The sequence below is a fragment of the Dunckerocampus dactyliophorus genome, chromosome 10 (assembly GCF_027744805.1).
Source record: "Dunckerocampus dactyliophorus isolate RoL2022-P2 chromosome 10, RoL_Ddac_1.1, whole genome shotgun sequence".
Classification (NCBI taxonomy): Eukaryota; Metazoa; Chordata; class Actinopteri; order Syngnathiformes; family Syngnathidae; genus Dunckerocampus; species Dunckerocampus dactyliophorus.
In genome coordinates this window covers 24,847,585-24,869,884 of record NC_072828.1, presented here as the reverse complement: position 1 = coordinate 24,869,884, position 22,300 = coordinate 24,847,585, and the positions used below count along the sequence as shown (strand labels likewise).

The 22,300-nt window shown below is 40.6% G+C and overlaps 2 pseudogenes; both read left to right on the top strand.

The window, feature by feature from the left end:
* The window catches only part of LOC129188677 (phospholipid-transporting ATPase ABCA1-like), a 54,561-nt pseudogene extending 37,497 nt beyond the window's left edge, over window positions 1–17,064 (top strand).
* Window positions 17,065–19,336: 2,272 nt separating this feature from the next.
* LOC129188965 (phospholipid-transporting ATPase ABCA1-like) overlaps window positions 19,337–22,300 on the top strand; it is a 73,100-nt pseudogene continuing 70,136 nt past the window's right edge.

The window sequence follows — 22,300 nt, the reverse complement described above, 5'->3', positions numbered from 1 at the left end:
TCCAATGAATGCCGAGTATCCTACGAAGTAAGCGCATGTGAAAGCTGTTGAGCTTGCTCTCCTGATGGGAGTATGTTGTCCACGTTTTACTGCCATAGAGGAGAGTGCTGATAATACAGGCCATGTATACTGCCATCTTTGTTGGAATTGTCAGCCTATGATTCTCCCAGACGCGGGTGGTGAGACGTCCCATTGTTGTGGCAGCTTTGTCGATGCGCTTGTTGATTTAGGCATCCAGAGACAGGTTGTCGCAGATGGTGGATCCCAGGTATGTGAATTGATGCACGACTTCGAGTTGGTAGTCGTCGATGTGGATGGCAGGTGTTGTGTCCGCATCCTGACTCAGCACGCTGGTCTTTTTCAGGCTGATTGTCAGTCCAAAGTCTGTGCAGGCCTGGGAAAACCTGTCCATGAGGCATTGAAGTTCTTGCTCAGTGTGCGAAGTTACAGCAGCGTCATCTGCAAAAAGCATGTCCCTAATAATTTTGTAATAATAATGTTCCGCAGGCAGTGCTTCTTGGAGGGACTTGGCAAATTCCTCAACTTTCTCCGGTAGATGCATGCAGGTGGTGTCCATAAGAGGTTTGCCTTTCTATTTGGAGTTGTGTAGTTTCTTGGGAGTAAGCCTGATCTTGCAGCAGACGAGAGAGTGTTCTGTGTCACAATCTGCGCTGTGGTATGTGCGGGTAATGTGCACGAACTTGATGTTGGTTTGGCGGACCAGGATCAAGTCTAGCTGATGCCAATGCTTGGAGCGGGGTTGACGCCATGATTCTTTGTGTCGAGGCTTTGTCTCGAAGAATGAGTTGGTCACGCAGAGTCCGTTATAAGAGCAAAACTCTAGCAGACGCTGTCCATTCTCGTTGATCTTGCCAACTCCATGGTGTCCAAGACAGAAAGGCCAGGAATCAGGATCGGCAAAGTCCAGTCCTGGTCAGATTTCCGTGATGAAGAACGTAGTTCCACTTAGTTGCTGGGGACAATTAAGTAGAGTTTGGATTCTCAAAACAATATGCGTCCAAAAGATTAATACATTTGCGTCACGAAAATGCCTTCCCAAAAAAGTCAGACCCCACAAAACGCTTGGCGTTATATATTTGTCTGCCGCCGTATTCCTGCGCACTGTTGCTGTGCGTTCCTGTGTATGTGACAAAGACGCTTGCATCTTCTTCGGCGACAGAGCATTTTGGAGATATAATGTTGCCACTCATCCGTTGGCTTGGCTTTTATATACTATGCTGCAGAAATCAGTGCACACAACGTGCGTTGTAAGCGCGGAGCACATGCTTACTTGGTACGGTCCACATGAGTTCTGTGTGCTCATGGGTCAGTTGAGCTGGGCAAGTGCAGACTAAGCACCGACGACAGCACACTTATCATGTGCATGGTATGCACATGCGTCTTAGAGCAAGCGAACGTGGGAAAAATGTAAAAGACTCATGTTGTTCACTCATTGGCTGTAGAGGGCATGCGCGGCACCCTTACTGGGTCCGTAGCCCGACGCAGCCCGAACTCTTCGAAAGTTCAGTGCAGTAACAGTGCTACGGTGTGTTTGCGTGCTCCCAAATCAGTACTGATGCGGTACTCACCACATATGGATCCCCAAGTTTTGACCATGTTTTTGCAAGTATACAGCACACACTTGCAAGCACGGCGGGTTGGAACCGGGGCTTTAAGGAAAGCTCTTTCATTGGGTAAGCAATAGCCAGCACTCGGGGTGTCACAAGGCACTCAGTTCACTAGACGAGATGATACATGAGATTAACATTACTTTTCAGAAAAGTACAATGAAAAATGATATATTGCAATATACTAATTTAATTTTTGACTATATTACACGAACCTGCACTTTGTATGTATGCTGCCGGCTGACTAACAAAAGGGCTCACTCCGTTCATACCGTTTTTTATGGAACAAAGGCACCAAGGTGCTGAAACCAATACACAGAGTGGATCCTCTTCCTGCCTGTTTGGAAGCGAGAGACGAGGAAGAGATACAGATACGCATGCACATGTTGCATTCAATATATTGAGGCCGGCAAAATTATCGAGTTAATTTTCATTTCCTGTGTGATTAATAAATTATTTATTGTCCCAGGCCGAGTGCCCACAAGACATTTTTTGTTGTGATTGAGAAATATTGTCATGGTTTAATTATGCGAGATTTTGTGACACAAGAGCTTGTGACACCCCAAGCCAGCAGTGACCTTGCCGTGAGTTTGTCACACAATGACAAATCACACAATTTCACCGAGTGCTAAAATGCTTGGTTCAAAACTACGACTTAAAACTTACGATGACTTTTCAAAAGTAACATATTGTCCTTTGCTGTTTCAACTCAATGCCACGAAAATAATCTTATTTTTTTTGTGGTAATGTAAATTTGCAACTTTTTTGTGGTTAGAAATTACTTTTTTTGTCTTTTAATATTTTGACTTTATTCTCGTAAAATTCCAGCTGTTTTTTCCAATTCTGATGATGTTGCTGTATTTTTTTTTTATTTTCCAACCATGTAAAATTCTTGTAAATTTTTTTCCCATTGTCATAACTTTATTCCCATTGTTTGACATTATTTTTGTAACATTTTAACTTTTTAAGCAATTTTTGAGAAAACATTATTTTGTTGAGTTTGTTTTTCATAATATTACGACTTTTAACGTCTTCATATTACGTTATTCTCGTAGAATTTAGATGTTTGTTTTTTTTGGGGATGACAATTTTTTTCTTCTTACAATTCTCTTTCTATTTTGACTTTATTCCTGCAAAATTACTGCTGATTTTTTTAAAATTTGATTTCTGAGTGTTTGTGCCTTTTTAACAGCTTGCGAAGTCGGGGAACGATGTCCTGAAGAAGGTATTTCTCATCTTCCCTCAATTCTGCTTGGCACGAGGACTCCTCGACGTGGCTAATTACCACGCCATGTCTAAGGCCTTTCAGAGACTGGGTAGGGTGTCTACATCTTACATTGTGTAGTTCAAAAGTAGCTTTAAAAAGAAATGTAAGGGCTGTCAAAGTTAACGCGATGAAATTCCTTTTAGCGTTTTTTCATGCATGCGTGTGCCCTGTTTGACCCTCGACACACACTGTAGTTTTAGAAGCCACAAGCGGGAACAAATAGGGCAGATGGCCCTCTCAACAAGACCAGAGTTATTGGTATTTGCTGTCGCTGTGAGTTGTGTTGTCACCGGAGTACGTAGACTCTCAAATGCCACTTGCTGGACTCAGCTGGTGAAACTGAAGAAGCTAAAGAAGGGGCTGGAACACAGTGGGCATTTTTTTTATTGTCATTTATACACTGGTACCTTCGCAGACGAGTGTCCCAGCTAACAAGAGTCTTTAGATATGAGCCGTCTCTCCGTTGCAAGCTAAAATTTGGGTTACGAGCAGATAGTTGCCGGCAGGCATAGCAGAAGACAGCTATTTGGAAGGCTTCACCTTAGTAAGCGGGGACAATGGCGGAAGTGAGCGCGCACACTCACGGCCCTCAATTAGATGGCAGTAAAGGTTTGCAAGGGAATTTATTAGTGTTATTAATATTATTAGTGGTTTAATAGCATTGTTTGTCAAAGAGGATTGAATAAAACGAACATGTTGCAAGACGTGCAGTGTCATACTTTGACGCTGTTGAAGTCTCCAGAGAAAGAAAAGTGTGATAAAGTGTGTTCAAAAGAGTGATTTGAAGTGAAGTCTCAGTATAGCCTGCCTGCACAACAGTAAATGGGTGCATCGCAGTTCCTTGAGCACCTTTTATTTTCTGTAACTTGTGACTATCTATTTTTGTAACTCCCTGTTTTCATTCCACTTAGTTGGTGGGTGTTTTTGGAAACCTTTATTTGTGATGTTAGTCACTATCATATTTTACAAGATTATTTGCTTGAAGACAACGATATTTGAGTGACCGACAGTTTACTAATGCCTACAAAGATTTAAGGAAGTGTAAGTGGGTTTTTGGCTTTTGTTGAGAATATCTGTGTGTGCAGAATTATTAGGGAACTCAAACTAAAATATTTCCATCTCACTTTTTTATTTTCAAGTCAGAATGATAAACAAAATATGCATAAAAATGTCAATATGTTCAAAATACTCACTTGCCTAATTTTACACACAGTGTATGTGGTAACAGCTCCATACAAAGTGAAAATGTAAATCTGGCTGAAAGATAGCACACGACTGATTTTTTTTTTTACCTAATACTAGTCTCTTCAAGAGTTTTATTGTCATATGCACAGTACAACAGGTGGTTCTGCTATGCAATGAAATTCTTGTTCTGTTCATTTTCCCAGAAAAAGAAAGAAAGAAAAAGACAAGACAATGAATGAGAACATAATGAAAAATAAGAACATAAACATTAATGCCAATAAATTACCTCTGTGTTTACCTGACGCTAGAGTCCGATCTCCCCGGTAAGCGGCAAATGTTTCCAACTGGATCGCCCAGTCTGGTATATCCTCCGTCAGCCAGGTTTCTGTAAAGGAGAGAGTTGACTAGCGGTGGCCTAGTCGCTCTAGCTTTTAGCCTAGCATGCAGGCCGCCCCTCTTGCCTCGTTTCCGCCTCGGATGCTTTGCTCGCCAGGTATTCAGCTCACCAGGCGCGCAGGCTGCTACGTCCTCACGACGCAGAAGAAAGCCAAAGTCTGACAGGTTGAATGGAAGTTCATAGTGAATCCTGCCGATGTTCAAAAGTGTCTCTCTGTTGTAAATGTTGTGAGTGAGTGCGTTGAATGTCCAATATGAACAATAAAATAGAAAAAAAAACGGGAGAGTGAAAGAGACGGCTACCACGGAGGGCGCCATCTTGCATTTTAATCAAACTTTAATTATTATTATGATATGCAATGACGAGTTGCTTTCAAAGACACCAAGTAATGGACATGTAATTCACGTTTTGAGTATTTTCTGGGATTTCTGAGCATACTTTTAAATGCTGATAAGAATATTCAGCAATTGTTCTTGTGTCTTTTTTTTATGTGGTCCACACATACACGCATGATAAAGATGGTGTGATTTTTGGAGTTCAGAGTGTCCGTGAATGCACCTCCAGAATGACGAAGTGTTGTTTCCAGACAGAACAGATTTTAGATGTGTTTGTGAGTTGGAGATACATATGTGGTGTTGGAATTGCACTGCCGTTGTTGTGTTCAGTGCAAAATACATTTATGAAAGAGCGTCAAAACCTGTGTGGCTCTGTGGGGACGCTACCCTGTGCCTCCGTCTATCATCATACCAGAGAGGTGTAGCTTGCCATGATGCATATGCATTCGTTACGCCAACAATTTTAACGTAATCAATTAAATTAATTGCCCCGTTAGTGCGTTTTTTGACAGCCCGACCAGTCAGAAGCTTGGACACACTTTCTCATTCAATAGCATGAGGACGTGTGTCCAAACTTTTGACTGGTAGTGTATGTATACTGTATATTACCGTATACTGCTTATAATGTGGGAGCTGTATGAATATAGGCTTTTTTAAAAACATAAAATGTTACATACAGAAAGGTTTGCATAATTGCAACACAAGACATAAGTGTAGTAAATACACTAATACTGTGCAAAGGTCATAGGCCACCATTGGATATGTTGTTTTTGCATACTTTAATGACCACATTATACAGTATAACTACAGTGTCAATTAATAGAGCGCAGACATCCACCAAAGCTGAATTGATAATTTTTTTTTAATTTTTTAATTTTCTTTTTTTTTTTTTTAAGTTTTGTGTATTTGTGTTTGTTTGGAAGTAGCCTGCTAGCTCTTTCCTGGTCCATGAAGGATTATGATTCTGGTGGGTGGACCGTTATTTTGATTCCATAGTGACTAAACAGTTAAAATATATTCCTTGGTCCATGTGCCACCCTCTACATAGTTTGGTGGAAAGTTTGTATGTATATAGTACAGATATATGCACAATACATGATATTTCATATGGTCTTTGAATGTCATTGGGTGGCTATCATTCCTTCAGGCACCACGCAGACCCTGGACCCTTTCCAGTGGAACATTATCGGGAGGAACCTCTTCGCTATGGCAGCACAAGGTGTTGTCTTCTTTATTTTCACCATACTGTTGCAGTACAAGTTCTTCATGCAGTGCAGGTACATCCATAACACCACCCGAGCTCTACATTCATTTGTAAGGATGCCGTCAAAGAGTTATTGTTTGTGTTTTGTGTCTAGACCATGGTGGCATGTGTTTGAGATCCCTCCTCTCAGCCCAGAAGATGAGGATGTGGCCAAGGAGAGACAGCGGGTTAAAAGTGGCAAAGCGGATGCTGACATCCTGACCATGATGGACCTGAGCAAAGTACACAATTCACACTTTTCTTTGTTAATGATCATATATGAGAATGACAAACAGCAAACACTTATGTACAGGCCTCTTTGGGTTGAAATTTAACGTGTATGTGTAGGCCTGTCACAATCACCCTGTCTCTATTTAGAAAAAAAACCCACTCCAATAAAACCTTCACACTCATGCACTTATGGAGTGTATTGTTACCTGATGTATGGGGTCATAATTTGGGCTGGACAACAGTTGCAGAGTAAAATGCACTTCAATACATCTTCTTTCACTCAGTTATATTGCTGTTTGTAACATGTGCATTTACTGACATTTCCTGAAAAGTTGGCTTTTCAACCGTATTGAAAGGTTGCATTTCTTTTGCAGTGTCGCGAGCGACACTTGTCTGTGAGCGCGCACTGTTTTGCGCTCTTTCATTTTATATTTATTCCGCCGATCAAACGCCTCAGTAAGCGTTGACTGTCGGGATGAAGGCTCTGCTGCACATCCACACTTGAGTTGTGGCATTGGGCTAAGAAATCGCTTTTGTGGCTTCTTTCATATTCACGTTTGCTTGCTAACTCGCTAACTGCTAGCACTCTGTGTATCCATTCACTACATACTGTAGCCCCCGCCACCGCGTACTGGGACAAAGAGGCTGAATAGTTGACAAGAGATTCACTCTCTCCGTTCATTCCACTATAGAACCAATGCGCACAGACACATGCAGAGTGACCCTCTTGTCATCCAGCCTGTAAGGGACAATGAGATGAGGAAATGGAACAGGCATACGTATGTTCACGTCAATTTATCGAGGCATTAAAATTATCAACCTCGTTTTTGTCTATCGTTCGATTAATTGTTTTATCGATTATTGTGACAGGCCAATGTACCAGGGCGTGCCTTTAGCGTCCTCAGTCACGTCCACCTTTCCTTTCCTCTATACAAGCAGCGTGTCTCCAGGCTCCCAGTCAGTCGAGCGGAGCGCTCATAAAAGTCACAAAAGTTACAGATTTTGGAACTCTGTACACACATACGGCGCTCCGCATTATAAGGCGCCCCACCCATTTTGGACAAAATTTAAGACTTTTAAGTGCGCCTTATGGTCGTAAAAATACGGTAAGTGGTTGTCACTGAAATCACATTGTGGGCATTGTGTGGAGAGACACTCGATACTTGATACTGATACTTCTTTCAGGTGTATAAAGCTGGCAAGAAGCCGGCAGTGAATCGTCTCTGTCTGGGGATTCCTCGTGGCGAGGTGAGGGATATACTACTAACTAAACTAAAGCAACATCAAACAAACGAGCCACAACATTAGGACCACTTACACGATTTAATGAGATCCAATGCCTGTGAATATTGGACATTGTGTTCCCAGGGCATTGAATCAATCGCAGCTGGACTGTTCAGGTTGTCTTGCAAGAGGTTTCACCTCTCATCTGAACAGGCTTCACCAGTTCATGTTCAATGACTAGGTGGGACAAACACTAGTCTTAACTAGATAGGACAGCTCTAGTCTGAGAAATTGGTGCAAGATGCAAGGTGTTCATCCTCTAAAAGGAGGAGGCCTGTCAAGACAGGAATGTTTTCGCTCTTTTGTGATACACAAAAAAAAAAGGTGGTGCCGCAGACCTCCCACTCTGTTCAGAGATGGCTTCTCAACCTTAACATAGATGGTTTCCGTCACTCCTCTTTCAAACAATCTATCTTCTCTGTCCAGAATATGTAAATTTGGTAGACAGCTGAGTCTTGACCTGAAGTAGTTAGCCCGTCTGCTTGGTTTCACCAAGATAAAAATTTGTGCATTTCTCACTTCACTGGGCAGCATTCACCAGATTGTTTTACTGGGTATGGGGTGTCCTGTCTTTGGGGTGTACTTTGTGTCACAGTGTTACCAGGTTTGAAGTGTACTGGTATGTTGTGTTGGTTAGAAATCCTTCTGAGATTCTCAGATAAATAAGGGGATGACAATGTTATTGCGTCTGCAACTCATTTCTTCCTCATCCATCTTGCTTTTGTTCGTTCTGCAAGAAGATGCACTTTTACAAATGATAAAAGCTTGATAAAGCCTACTGGGACGAGAGGTGCTGGGATGAGTAGTGCTCGGATGAGAGCGTTAACATCTTCTACAACAACCTGAACAGTCCAGTTGCGATCGATTCAATGCCCAGAAAATGAGATCCAATGCATTCAATTATGCCCCATCAATGCTCAGTTTTGATTGTCAACAGTTACAAAAAAATGAGCATTATTATCTTTGTAAAGAAAGAATTTTTGGCACAGTATTAGTTGTGCTTTTATTCTCTTGCAAGTGTACTTAATGTTGTGTCCAGTGAGTGTTTATAGCACATTGAAAGAGCTGTCATCATCACCATGCATTAAAATTAGGGCTGTCAATCGATTAAAACATTTAATTGTGATTTATCACAATTGTCCATAGTTAACTCTTAATTAATCACACTTAATCACAGATAGAAAGAAGTTTTTATCTATAATAAGTTGGGAGGTAAATGTTTGTGGTAAACGAGACTACAACAACTACATAAAATTTTATGTAAAGGGATATCCAATTTGGAAATCTGGGCCATTATATTATTCATAAATATTATGCAGTTAAAAATTCCACAGCTTTTGCATGTTTAATGCGAGTGGTCAGGGCCGCATGGGGCCGAGCGGTTAGCATGTTAGCCATACAGTCAGGAGATCTGGAACACTTGGGCTCGAATCTCCACCTGGTCATCTCTGTGAGGAGTTTCCATGTTCTTCCCGGTCGTGCGTGGGTTTTCTCCGGGTACTCCGGTTTCCTCCCAAACACATGCATGTTAGGTATATTGGTGACTTTAAATTGTCCATAGCTGTGAATGTGAGTGTGAATGATTGTTTGTCTCTATGTGCCCTGTGATTGGCTGGCGACCAGTCCAGGGTGTCCCCCGCCTGTCGTCCAAAGTCAGCTGGGATAGGCTGCAGCATACCCCTGCGACCCTAGTGAGGATGCATGGATGTTTGACGGTCCTTGAATGCACCCTCTAACTTTTTCTGTCTGGCAGGCGATGTACTCGGTGATAACTCAACTCACAGCAACAGCAGAATCAAATACAGTAGTACCTCGCATAACGTAAACCTTCTTTTACGTAAATTCCACTGAACGTAAAGAATTTATGTAAATTTTTCGCATCGTATTACGTAAGGAATTCCATATAACGAAAAGCGTCAAGTCCGTGCAAGCGATAGAGAGACTAACAGAATACACTTGGTGACTGACGCCTGATGGCTTCACGCTCTCATTAGCTGATTATCGGGGCACCGCCTACGCTCTCATCTCATTGGCTGATTATCGTAGCACTGCCTACGCTCTTATCTCATTGGCTGACTTATCCAGCGCGTCCAGTTTGTATGTGAGCTCCCTTCCTCATCGTAGTCGGTCGCCCTTAAACTAGTTTACACGCATTGAAATCTCTTCTTAATTTGTTTACTTCTATTTGGGGTAAAAATACCGTAGTCATGGGCCCCAAACCAAGTGTAAGTGAGAAGAAAAAAAGGGAAAAGTTGTCGATGGAAACAAAGCAGGAAATGATCCAGAAGCATGACGGTGGTATGAAATGAAGTGATGTTGCTAGACTATACGGCCGTTCCCCATCGACCATTATACCTTATTTACCTTGTTTTATATTGGAATGTTACTCTACTATGTTTATGCTGTTTTTTGTTATCTTTTCCCACCATTTTTGGTGGAATATTTTGAAGGCCCAAAGGTGTGAGTTTGGGAAGATCTTGGAACGGATTAGGCTATTTACATGTATTTTACTGTTCGTATAACATAAAACCCCTACAACATAAAGGTTCTTGGAACGGATCATTTACGTTGTAGGTGCGTCTACTGTAACTTTGTTGCGAGAGCCGTCTGACAGGGCTTTGAAGCTAAATTTCCCATCCAAAATACCCTTTAGTCTATTTCTGCTCAATATTTGTTCCTGCATTTGGTTCCACAGTGTTTCCTTCAAGGACTTGCAAATGTTTATTTGTACGTCAGAAAACAAAACAGCGCTGCTACTTTGACAGCCTTATTTAAAATACATGAGCTACTTTTCAAAAAGATAATCTTGTACAAGTGCATGATCTTTTTCATGTGAGATAACCACATTATGTTGTGAAATACACTTCACTAATCTCTCTACACTAATCTCTAACTTCATTAGAGATTATTATCAATCTTATTTGTTTCTCCTGCAGTGTTTTGGCCTGGTCGGCTTCAATGGGGCAGGAAAGACAACAACATTTCGCATGCTGACAGGAGACACACCCATCACCTCTGGAGAGGCTTTCCTCAACCACCACAAGTACACATTTTGTCCCTTTTGATGGGTGGCAGTTGTTGTCTGGAAGCCACTGACATCATCATCAACCCCATCAACATACACAATTCCTGTGTTTTTTAGTGTCCAGACAGACATGGAGCAGGTTCACCAGATGATGGGATACTGCCCACAGTTTGACGCAATCTGGAACCTGCTGACTGGCAGGGAACATTTGGAACTGTACGCCCGTCTACACGGGGTGCCCGAGGAGTCTGTCACCAAGGTACCACAAAGACAGGTCACAGTTAAAAAAAAAACAAACATACAGTATAATACAGTAATCCCTTGTTTATCTCTATGAATTGGTTCCAGACCCAACCATGAATTTCCACAAAGCACGATTCCTTATTTATAAATGAAATATTTTTGTAGTTACAGCATAGAAAACCTGTTTACAACCTTCTAAGTATGTTTATTTTCAACACTAGTGGTGCCCAATAGGCTGTATTTAACCACGAAACAGCATGATTGATGAATAAATATATTTTTAAAAAACTGAAATTTTATATTCTTTTGAGCACTTTGAGTTATCACGGATTGTCAGTCATCTGCAGCATTGGACATTGTCTGTTGTGCTTCAGGTGGCTCAGTGGGGTGTGAAGACGCTGGGACTGAGCCAGTATGCTGACCAAGAGGCTTGGCGCTACAGTGGAGGCAACAAGAGAAAGCTTTCCACTGCCATCTCCTTGATTGGAGCTCCACCTGTCTTGTTTCTGGTGAGCATTGAACTTGATGACCAACAGATTTAAATCAAATATATTTTGAAGATTATTGAAATCCTTGACCATTTTGAGGAAATGCACACTTTTTGTCCTATGCAACTTCTAGCATAGTGTACAGCAGGGGTCACCAACGTTTTTTCTTGCGAGAGCTACTTTTAGAAAATGAAAATGGCCACGAGCTACTCATTTTTGTAGAAATGATTTCCATACCTTATTTCAACCCAAACAAATCAAATATGCTTGTTTTACCAAAACATCCACAAAATGCTGGTATCCACAATTCACATTTTATGTTTTAGAATACTTTTATTTCTAGTGTTCTCACATTATTAACTGAAAACCTGAATGAAAAGCAGGCTTGCGGGCACCTCATGTGGTCATGGGGGGCTACCTGGTGCCCGCGGGCACCACGTTGGTGACCCCTGGTGTACAGTATTCTAAATGTAGAAAATTGGACATGCCTATGTGGAGAGAGTATGGCAATTCTGGACCAATCAAAATTCCCAGGATAATTACCTTGGCAGTTTTCAAAATTACCAGTATAATTACCATGGAGATTATTAAAATTACCAGGGTATGACTTATTTGGAGCTTATTTGGACTTATTATGACTTATTTGGAACAGTATACTGGAGTGCATCATAACACACGTTAAATAAATCAAACATAAAACCAGTATCATCTCCTCTTGGACATTATATGTTTGTACTTCTTGTCAGGATGAGCCCACCACTGGCATGGACCCAAAGGCTAAAAGGTTCCTGTGGAACTGCATCCTCAACGTCACCAAAGAGGGAAGGGCTGTAGTTCTGACCTCTCACAGGTATTTGTGCAAAATGAAAACAAAATGTAGCCAACATTGAGATCCATTAGAGTTCACATATCTGCACATTGGTGTTTGCTCAATAGCTTTTATACGTGTGTTCATGTCTCACAAAATGATTGGATGATGGCAAAATTCCAAAAGTGCGGTTTTCCTTAAGTCTCATCTTAAATCCCACTTCTATTTTCTGGTTTTAACTCTGAGTTGTGTGGTCTTCTGTGTCTTTTCACATTTTAATTTTTTGTGTCAATTTTATTTCTTGTGTGTAAATGTGTTTGTTTTTATTTCATTTAATTTTAATGTATGAATGTGTACTGTATATTATTATGTATTGTTTTAAATGAAGTGGATAGGATATTTACACCACATAATAATGTCAATAATGTCTAATTATATAATCTGTAATTACATTTTTGTTTTACTTGTATGGTCAGTATGGAGGAGTGTGAGGCTCTCTGCACCAGAATGGCCATCATGGTCAACGGCAGTTTCCGATGTCTCGGCTCAGTGCAGCACTTGAAGAACAGGTAACTATCTGACCTGCACTTCAAAGTCAATTAGATTAAATTGAGACAAACCGTATTTAAAGCAAATACAGATACAGCCGTTCCTCGATATGTCGCGGTTCGAACATCGCTCATTCTATCGCGGGTTTCCCAAAATTAATTATTTAATGGCCGCTAATGAACCATCCATCCATCCGCCCGCTTATCCGAGGTCATGGTAGCAGCAGCAGCAGCCTAAGCAGGGAGGCCCAGACTTCCCTCTCCCCAGCTACCAACTGGCGGCCTGGCGGCTCCCCCAGGCCAGTTGAGAGACGTAGTCTCTCGAATGTGTCCTGGGTCTTCCCCAAGGAGTCCTCCCGGGGTGTCATGTCCGATGGACAATTGGACTATGGCCTACCATGAGTTAAAAAATATTGAAAGGCAAGTGATATGTAGCATTCGTGTCACTAGACGTCAGTCATAGTAAATGACATTAGATTTGATTTCCTTCACACTGCATGGAGTCAGTTATGGCATGTCCGACATGACAGTTCTCTTCCCGGTTCTGCCATTTTTTAAGTTCAGAATAAATTTGTTGAGCAGGGCCGCAGGGTGGGCTAGTGGTTAGCATGTTGGGCATGCAGTCACAGTCAGGAGATCGGGAAGACCTGGGTTCGAATCGCTGTTGGGCATGGGTATTGCAGTTTCCTTCCACATTCCAAAAACATGCATTTTAGGTTAATTTGCGACTCTAAATTGTCCATATGAACGTGAGTGTGAATTGTTGTGTCTATATGTGCCCTGCGATTGGCTGGCGACCTCTCGCCCGAAGTCAGCTGGGATAGGCTCCAGCCTATCCACTGGATGGATGGATTACAGTTGAGCAATGTATTATCAGCAAGTAAGAGTGTAACGGCGACTATAGGGGTGTAATTTCATGTATAGAAGGCTGTAATAATGGTAGAACTAATTTAGAAGGTCATAAACAGGTTTTCTACTTGAAAAATATTCAATTTATTAACATTGAATCCTACTTCCTGGAAATTCACTTACCATAGTCGGGTCTGAAACCACGATAAACGAGGGGCGACTGTAGTTTGTATTGCTGGGTTGCACATTACATCACATCCAGTTGCGCAAACAAGCATATTCATAGCAAGATGCCACATACATGCAGGAAACTACCACAAAATGCAGAGAAAGGTAGAGTTGGAGTCACGTTTTTAACATTTCACATTCTCAACAAAACAGGTTTGGCGACGGCTACACCATCATCCTTCGTCTGACAGACAGTAAACCAAGTCCAGACTCAAGGCCCATCAAGAAGTACTTCACTCGCTTCTTTCCTGCCATCAAGCTCAAGGAGCAACACCAGAACGTGCTGCAGTACCACATGCCCTCCAACGCCTCATGCCTGGCTAGACTGTTTGACATGCTGGCCAACAACTATGAGGAGCTGGGCATTAGTGACTTCTCTGTTTCGCAAACCACCCTGGACCAGGTGAGGGCCTGACACACTTTGGAAATGCGAAATGTTTTGATGGTGTAAAATGAAAAGCAGAGGTCATCATACGCACATATTGGGAAATCAATACCTGTGTGACATTTACAATCAAAAATTCAAACTACTGTATTCTGAGAGGTAGATTTTTTTATGCTGCTCTTGTGTTGGATCTCATTAGTGTTTGCAGTTCTTCCCTTTGAATTAGTTGCTCACTGCAAAATGTGGGGGGCGTGTCCAAAGTCTGATGCAGGGGCTATTTGCAGCCCATAGCTTGCTTTTTTCAATGGCATATTTTTTTCTAAATAACGCCAACCACGGACTGTGTCAGAATACTAGAAAGGATTAGAGCCACACTGAAAAGCAAACAATTAAATTATATGAGAAAAACACGAAAACAACACTTTGGATATTGAAGAATACTTTAAACTAGATGAGGGGTGTCAGACTCGTGCCAAGCAGCGCCGAGACACTGCAGGTTTTTTCTCCAACCAGTTTCTTCCAACAGGTGATTTAATTGATGAGCTCCTTCCTTCAAATTGAAGGAGGTGTTGATCATTAAAATGGTTTGAAGCGGTTGAGAAATGTGGGAGTCATTAGCGGGCAAAAAAACATCAGAATTTCAAATGTCGGAATGTAAAAATGTAAAGTGAAATGTTGAACATGTTGACTGATTACACGTGGACTGAGGAATGAACCAGCAACCATCAGGTTAGGAAACAACCAGTCCACCTCCTGAACCACGTCACCCTGTAGAATAAGCAGAATGAATAAAAATGCAAATTAAAGTTTAAAGGCCGGTAATGCCCCCTTGACCCGGATAAGTGGAAGACAATAGATGGATGGAGTGATTTAACAGAAAGCGAGGAATCAAATACCGAAATTGTTGATTAATTGCATAATCAATTAGTCATTGACCCAATTTATTCTTGCAGCTCTACTTGAGTTTGTTTCTGAAATGTTGACAGCAAAACGTTCATGCCTGAAATGTTAATTAACCATACAAACATATGATCCATTGTTTAGATCTTTGTCAACTTTGCAAAGGAACAGACTGATGACGACCAGCTCGAAGACGTGACTGTCAATAATGAGGATACCCTGGCCTCCCCGCACACTCGGATTAAACCTCGCACAATCCATCCCCCTCCGTCAATCCCACTGCGACAAAGGCCATTCTCTCCTGACCAAGTTAAAGGTGGGCAAGTGAAACCATCCAAAGGTGAGCCCGAAAACAAACAGAAAAACGGCTAAAAGCCGCAGACGCTTGAGTGGTAGTAATTGTAACCCAGGTCTCATGTAGTTAGTTTATAAATACTGGAGTGATTAATACAATAAGACTGGGCCTGAGTTTGTGTGTTTTGTACACTATATTTTGCAATGTATATTTCTATTCAATTGTAATAAAGACCTCCACAGCTATATTTTAAATATAACAGATGAACTTTAATGTATTTACAATATATACACCAAAAACAAAATGACCCTTTCTGATGAAAAGAATAAATTCAAAGAAAATATGTCCACAATATCAAATGGTTTCCCAAATAAATTACCAGATACTCAAAATGACCTATTTGTCACAATAAAGTGAGCAAAAATAAAGCACAATGATATTTCAAAGTGTCCAAACAGTACCACAATGTAGTTTCCCAGTTTAAACTTAGTTCAAACTTAGTTTACCGGTTGCAGGCCTGTGTCGTTGCTTGGGTGCGGTGAGGCCTACAAACCAAAATGGCCACTTCACTCAAGAAGAGCACAAATGAAAAGCACATGCACAATAAGTCATTCGGGTACTCATGAATCCTTATGAGTGGTTAGGGATACCGGATAACGTGTTGATATGCAGTCTTCAGATGCTCTCTCTGATGTTAGCACACTTGGCATCCAACTTCAAGGCAAGGCAGTGCAGCATATAATTCACCTTTTGCAGTTCACAAGAAGTTAATTTCAGGTCCCCGGGTAGTCGACCTTCGATGATAAACTTATTTGTTTGCTGGCCGCGGCAATTTTTTTATTGGTCAGCGGCATATTCGAAAAATAGAACTAAACGTGAAAACAACGTAACAGCGTAAAATCTTATCATTTTACAAGAATAAAGTCAAAATATTAAGAGAAAAAAAAAGATCTAACAAAAAGTAATTTTACGAGAATAACATATTTTGACTAAAAGTAACATTTTAGTAGCACAAAGTTGAAATATGAACTTATTTGCTACCAAAGACGTATTTATACATTTTTGTCAACCTGAACATCCGATCCCAAAGATGTATTTATACGTCTTTTACGTTTTTTTGCGCCAGAGGCAAAGAGGATGATGCAACTGCACAATAGAAGAGATCATGTGCAGTGCAGTTTTAAGACCCGCTCAATAGCGAACATCCCTGTCAAAGATACTGTAATATATTTAGGAATTTCCATCACCAAAGATCAGAAAGCCAGAAATGCTTTCAATTTTATCCCAATTCTAGAAAAAGCTGAGAAAAGGTCCCATACTGAGACTGTTGTTCATCTGTTTTGTAAATGTGAATATACCCGTAAACTGTGGCAAGATGTTTGTACATCCACAAATGTAAATTTGCCAAAGTGAAACCCCTTTTTTATGTTTTCATGAAAGAACTGAAGCTGTACTTCAAATCAATATCCTCTGCTAATAACAAGAAAGCTATCAAGACTATAAATCTGTGCTCCCACTTGAATATCCTTAATACAATTTAATTTTCATTGCTCATGTCCCCTGGTGTATCTTTAATTATTATTATTTTGTTTTTTTATTTTGATTTTTTAAATTTATCACTTTTCTGTTACGTTTTTATTTCTTCAATATCGATTTCTGTATGATTTATTTGATGTGTTTTTGTTATCCAACTGTTATTTGTTAATGCCCATGGTTTGATGCATTGTTAGTGTAATTTGTAAGGCATTAATAAAGTTGATTGGAAAAAAAAAAGGAGTGCAGTTTTAAGCCGTAAAAACGGCCATATGGTGGCAGAAGGTTATTTCATAAGAGCTCGGCACTACTGAGTGTAGGGTTGGGAATCTCAGGATACCTTGCGAGACGATATGCCCCACGTGACCCGATGAGGATAAGCGCTATAGAAAATTTTGGTGGAATTTTAGCTGCATATTTGCAATGCATAAGTGTAAACAGTATTTTGGTTAAGGTGTCTGACAAACAGTAAAGCTATTTTGTAACCTATTCAGAAAACACTACATCTCATGTATGTCAAGTAGATCAATGTTGTAAAGTAGATGCATAGCAAAAAGAAATATGTAATGTAGTAGTGACGTTTTCACCAGAAAGAGACAGAATGACCGGTAAGGTTGAGCAGCATGACGATGGAAAAAGTAAACAAGAGATAGCATTTCAATAGAAAAATAACCATTTTTCTTACTAGGCAGTTTTCCCCGAAAGCCTGGTAACGAACAAGTTCATGTGTGCCGTGCCATCCCTTTTGTTGTATTTTCATCAGACACTTCTTCCATACTGCAAAGTCCTTACCCAGCGTTGTCTAATCCACACTGTAAAAGCCAAGGTGAGTCCACACTTTTGATTTTATCTATGCGGGCGGATCTTTCCATTTCACTTCACGATTACGCGCCGGTCTTCTTCTGTGGTTTCTGCCCAATTTTCTGCTGTTCTGGTGAAGAGTTCCTCATAGCTGACATGTAAAATGGTGGCTCGACTCAGGAACAGTGGTTGAATTTTATAGTGGCTATATTTGAGTAATAATGATTTTAACAACCAATACAAGGTGAAAGGTATCAATCCATAGTTGGGTTTGATATCACGACAGTTGAATATATGAATATTTTGTCACAACTCTATTTGGGTGTGATGTCGGCTCCCAGCATGCATTGTGGCACTTGGTTTGTAAAAAGTTGCTGAACTTACGTGTTTAGAGTTGTTTATTATTCCCCATACTAGTAGTTTCCCTGTGTTTATTTACTTACCTGTTACATGTTGTTATCTCTTTGTGTGTGTGTGTTAGCACTGCGACTGTAGGCAGTGTTCTGTCTAGTGACCCCCTTTTAATTTCTCCATGTGACATACTCACTCTTAGTTATGCTTGCACCCTATGAGTATCATTGGCTTAACACTGACCTCTCGGGCCGCATTTACAGTACTCTTTGATATTAAGTCGCGGGCTGCAAAATGTGACTTGGTGAGACGCAAATGGCCCACGAGCCGCGAGTTTGAGACCCCTGTTGTAAATAGTTCACGGTGTTCTGATTGTAAATTAATTGTTTTTATGTAATACAAACATTTTGGTTTTTCATTTTTTAGATATTTTGGCTAAATTGACAATGTAGGGCAAAATTTGTGTCTCGGTGAAAGTTAGCTTTTCACAAAAAGCTGTTTTCCTTCCTTTTCTCGTCGAAAACTGAAATTTTGCTTAAACTTACCGATGTTCTACAGCTGACTACTAAAGAACGGAAAAAGGTAGAAGCAAACGTTTGGCTTTCTTTTGGTAGGGACCATGTTTACGGTGGGTATGGAAAGTATTCAGATCCCTTGAAATTTTTGAAATTCAGCCATTTGCCCAAATAAAAAAAGTTAATTTTATTTCTCATTAATGTACACTAAGCACCACATCTTGACAGAAAAAAAACAAAAATGTTGACATTTTTGCAAATTTATTAAAGAAAAACTGAAATATCACATGGTCATAAGTATGCAGGGACATTCATATTTAACTCACATGCTGTTTATTCCTCCTGATCCTCGAGATGGTTCAGCTCCTTTATTGGAGTCCAGCTGTGTTTAATTAAACTGATTGGACTTGATTGGACTTGATTACCTCTTACCGCTCACAGTGCATGTCCGAGCAAATGAGAATTAAGAGGTCGAAGGAAATATCCTGTGATTGGCTGTCGACCAGTCCAGGGCGTACACTGCCTCTCGCAGCTGGGATAGGCTCCAACATACCCCCACAACCCAAATGAGGATAAGCAGCATAGAAAATACATGGTTGGATATGTTGCGGAAAAAGTTACTATGTTATGAGAATATGAATATGTTATGAGAAGTAAAAATAATACATTTTATTTGTATAGCGCGTTTCAAGGTACTCGATGGAAGATTAAAAAAAAAAAAGAGTATCAAGCTAAATAACCAACAGAACAGAACACTGCGTTTACTTGTATTCATGTTCAGCGCAGCCTTGACGCATCCGATTAGGCGGCGAAATTGACGTGCGGCTCAGCGCTCGATGCGGGGTCTCCGGTCTATGGTGATACGGACAAATGAGCTTTAAAGCGCTAATCTCTGTATTCCACAAAGGTAATAACATTTTAACGACTTTCTGGTAAACATGGTTGTTGGGTGTATACTTGGCATCACGATGTAATATTATAGGAGTAGTGTGTATGTTATAGCATACGATTAGCACACGTTCATTAATTAACACAACGCGCACCTCGCTGCCTGTTTTTGTCACCGTTAACTCTTTGTAACTATGACCTTAAATAATGTCGTCTCCATCTCGTTTGTCTCCAAGCAATACTCAAAGTCTTTGTGCCTCGTCACTGCTTTGTAACACGATCCAAACCAGGGGTGTCACCTCATGAGTGCTTGGACGTTCTCACAGGTGCTTTGCTAGCTGGCCAGGACTCGTAGTCATCTAACGCCGTAAGTTGTTCACATGTTGGCCGTTTGTTCTGCTAATGCCACGTCAGCTAAACTGATTTTAATATATATTTGTATGTATATTTGTATATGTAGATAAACTAAATTTCGTTATTTAAATATTGGAAAACAACAAACATACTACAGCGGTTCATTGAGGAGTTATGAAGCACCGAGGTGATACTTGCAGCAAGCATGTTGCAATATGATGTGGTTTGAGCACGTGCGTCTGCGATTTTTCCACTTTGGAATCATTTCTACATACAGTACGACTTCCTCAAGTCATGTCAACATGCACCTTTAGTAGTGCACACGCTTCAATGTGCATCACGAACGACAATGCAATTTAAACAATATGTATGCTTTACATATTTTTTCAGTGTTTATTACTGTCCTTTCAACAGGTCACATGATACAGTTACAATGACCAAAACACTACTGTTACAATTATAAAATAGAATCAGATGGTTATATTGTTGTTTTGCAAACCTTAGCCGACTAGTTAAAGGTCTGATTGCATGCACTCTTTTTGCGTGGAATCTCAGGGTTTGTGCAATTTTTTTTTTAATGACTATTTTTTGTATGACTTATTTATTATTTAACTTTTTCATCAACCAGCAGATTATTTTTATGGCAAAGTAAAGCGATAGTCTAAAATGTCGGCCCTCCCTTCGTTACCTGACCTATTAGTCAAATAGTACGATGTGACTTGTTTTTTGTTATGGCGGTGCGCCACGATCAATGACATGTAGCGGAAATCCTGAATCTTGTTCAGAGCCATTCCTCCATTTCATGCCCACATTTGTGATCTCCTGTGGACATGATCTCACCAGAGACACCAGCAGCCCAGTGAGCTCCCCCATACATTTCACTCATTTATTTAATCAAGGCTCCAGAATACAAAGGGATATTTTTCAGTACTGTATGGTGGTGTTATTACGGGCCTGCGTGTTCTAATGATCATCAATGGGGTGAGTTGGCACAATGTGCACAGATTGTAGTGGGCTGGTTTGGACTAAACATATCCAGGGCCAAATTTTGTCCCAATCCACCCCTGATCCAAACCCTCCGATCAGATTATTAATGAAGTCTTCTTGGATCAGGAAGATTAAATTCTGGATGATCTGAGGATTGTCAACCTCAACAGATCAGTGGACACTTAAGGTACTCCAATAAAATGTACACAAACATGTATTTTTTCCCCTTACAACACAGCTGTATTTATTATTTATTAGTATTTATTAAAAACTATGGGAGTCAATGTGAGAAATTTTCTCACATTGACTTTATATTATTAAATTATAATTAAATTATAATAAATTATATTATATTTATATTATAATTATAATCATATAATTATAATTATAATAAATAAATAAATTAAATTATATTAAAACTACAAATTCCTGGGTGTTCACCTTAACAACAAGCTGGACTGGTCCGTCAACACCCACGCCCTCTACAAGAAGGGCCAGAGTCGCCTCCACCTGCTGAGGAGACTGAGGTCCTTTGGTGTGTGCAGGACTCTTTTACGGACCTTTTATGACTCTGTGGTGGCCTCAGCCATCTTCTATGCTGTGGGCTGCTGGAGAGGGGGCAGCACGGACAGGGACAGGAGCAGGATAAATAGACTGATCAGGAGAGCGAGCTCTGTCCTGGACGGTCCTCTGGACTCCGTGGAGGAAGTGGGGGAGAGAAGGATGTTGGCTAAGCTGACATCCATCATGAACAACACCTCTCACCCGCTACATGACACTGTTGTTTCCCTGAGCAGCTCCTTCAGCAGTAGACTGTTACACCCACGGTGTAAGAAGGAGAGGTTCCGCAGGTCCTTCATACCGACCGTTGTCAGGCTCTACAACACCTGCACCACCTGAACCATGTTGTAGTCACTATGCTTTCTTTACACTGTTCTCTTTACTTGTCTTGCTGCTGTAACAAGTAAATTTCCCCACTGTGGGATAAATAAAGTACATACAATACAATACAATACAATACAATTTTTTAATAGTGACCTGTAGATAAGGATGGACCTTTCTCTCAATGTGATTTTTTTATCTGTATACCAACAGACACAAGTAGCTGTTGAGAGAGATGGCTTTTTTCCGTCAGCTTAGCCTCCTGCTGTGGAAGAACTTCACCTTGCGCATGAGAAAGAAGGTGCTGTAATTTACACAGAAATGAATGTTGATTCACAGCACAAAAGCCACCACTGCACAAAGCACGGTGGCCCATACGCTTCAAACAGAGAAATGATTCAAAACCAAAAACGCAACTAAACACCATAAAGCAAATGCAACGGGAATATGCTGCAAATGAAAAATGGTGCTATCATGTAAACACTGCAAGATAAAAAAGAGAGAGAAATGAGAGAAATGCCAAAAACTCAAAACAAACCTCATGATATGATATTGTAAAAATATTACGACCAAGTGTTTTACCTCTTCAAATGCCAGTCATTTCTTTAAAGATGGCGGCCACACAGGAAGCCTGGCCAACTTCCGTTTTG